The following is a 2,129-nucleotide window of genomic DNA, read 5'->3' as shown; positions in this document are numbered from 1 at the left end:
TTGCAGATCACACAGGACACAGGAAGACTCAGCCAGAGCAGGGACCCAGGTTTTCAGATTTCCAGTCCTGGGTTAAAAACCAGCCCTGACCCACCAAAGCACTCACTCTGTGCTTGGCAGATGACCAGCCACTCAGACCTCACTCCGGTGCCCCCATCTGGAGACTCTCTGGATGGCGTTAGGGATGGAATTCATTGGACATGTGGCTGTCCAAGCCTTGGGCTGGCAGCACTGCAGCCTTGGGTGCGGGACCCAGGCACTGAGTTTGAGGAGGTCCAGAGGTCAGGGCTGTTGGGAGCCAGGCCACAGTCGGCGGGTAAGAGAGCTGAAAAAGAGGGTCTGCTTGCTGGATCTGGAGAGCATGGCCAGGCACTGCTTGCTCTTCCTGCTCTAGCCAGCTTTGCCGCTGTTTGAAAGCCTCCAACAGGTCATCCTCCAGGCACAGTACAGTCTGGACATCCTCCACACCATTCAATGCAATAGTCTTGAGGATGGCAGACGAGTCCAATAAGACCCAGCCATCAGAGTTGCTGTCCCAGGGCCGCAGTGCAACACCACTGTAGGGCTGTAGGTGGAAAGCTTCCTTCTTGCAGTCCACAACTACCACCCGGCTGGGTCCCGATTCAGGCAGGGCAGGTCCTTAACATGGTGCCCATCCATGCATTGCGTAGCATCTCAGAAAAGGTGGCAGATGAAGCCATGGGGTTCCACACTGCCCATGGGTGGAAATGCAGTCGCGCCAGCCTCTGACATAAGGACGACAATTTCATACAAAGGGGCAAGCTGTTGGAATAAGGTCTCGATGCCTGGAAGCTTCTTAACCTTCATCCAGTGGCTGGGGACCACTCAGGGTGCAGGAGGACACCAGTGAGCTCTGAGACCAGCGTGTAGGGCACTCCCGGAGAAGTGGGGCCTGGTGGGCTTGATGACTAGATATATATATTAGAGGCGCAGTGCACGGATTCGTGCACTGGTGGGGTCCCTCAGCATGGCCTGCAGGGATAAGGCTGAAACTGGCAGTCCAATGCTGGCTGCCACTCCCACTCATCCCGGCCCTGCTGCGCCTGCCGGGGGCTCACGCTCAGCCAGTCCTGATTGGGAGAGGCTTGCGCAGCCATAGCAGTGCTTGCCAGCCATGAGCCCTGTGTCTGGCACCTTTTGGTCAGCTGAGCAGAGCTCCCAATGTGGGAGCACACTGACTGCCAGGGAGCAGCTCCTGCATTGAGCATCTAGTCACTATGACATGCACTGACCACCAGGGGGCAGACACTTAATGCAGGAGCTGCTGAGCTGCGGTGACTTGGCAGTTGTGGTTTTCAGATAACGCACCTAGAACCAGAGAGGAAGGAGACCAATTCTGGGGAGTGTGTCACCCGAGAACCACCTTCTCGCAATCCAGGACCCCTCGGGGGATGTTGGAGAGCCAGTTTCAGCCCGATCCCCACAGGCCAGGCTGAGGGACCCCACCGGTGCATGAATCCCTGCACTGGGCCTCTAGTCTGTCCATAATCGGAAACATTTGTATGTCCTGTGCAACTGCTTTTCTGAATTGGATCACTGTGGAATTCATGGGGAATCTTGGCACCAGTTTCACCCACAGAGTTGTTTCTGAAGATATAGACAACACACACTTCCACCACCCCGAGCAAGCCAGAGTACGACTTTTTGGCATAGCTGGGACCCTCCGTGTCCCGCTGCTGCTATGACCCCTGGGCCTGGGCCTTAGTGCTGGGGTGGCTCCCAATCCTGGTCTGAGTCCCAGGGAGGAGGGGGCGTGAGTCACCAGCCTCTTGCGCAACCCATAGGCACTGAGCGCGAGCCCACTGCACATGCGCAGGGCCAGCTCCCCTTGCGAAGGCCGCCATCTTGCACAGGGCCAGGTTGTGGAGGCTGCCATTTGGCCATAAATGAGTTTTGTTTGTGTCTGAAGTCATAGCTATTTAACAAGGCAATCCAACAAGTCTTGCTGCTTTATCATGTCACTAAAAACATTGGATATTTACAGTGAATGACTAGAGTTAATATCATGACTTAAAAGGATGTTTCTACGTTAAATTTTAATGACATCATTTTTTACAGGAATATCATTAGCAGATAGAGAATTATAATATAATTTTCAATATTTCCAA

At 54.2% G+C, this 2,129-nt stretch overlaps 1 pseudogene; it reads right to left on the bottom strand.

The window, feature by feature from the left end:
• Positions 1-282: 282 nt before the first annotated feature.
• On the bottom strand, positions 283-1,897 carry LOC132213702 (mitochondrial import inner membrane translocase subunit TIM50-like; annotated as a pseudogene).
• Between the last annotated feature and the right edge of the window lie 232 nt (positions 1,898-2,129).

This window comes from Myotis daubentonii, chromosome 12, assembly GCF_963259705.1.
Source record: "Myotis daubentonii chromosome 12, mMyoDau2.1, whole genome shotgun sequence".
Classification (NCBI taxonomy): Eukaryota; Metazoa; Chordata; class Mammalia; order Chiroptera; family Vespertilionidae; genus Myotis; species Myotis daubentonii.
This window is presented reverse-complemented; position numbering and strand designations above follow the sequence as displayed.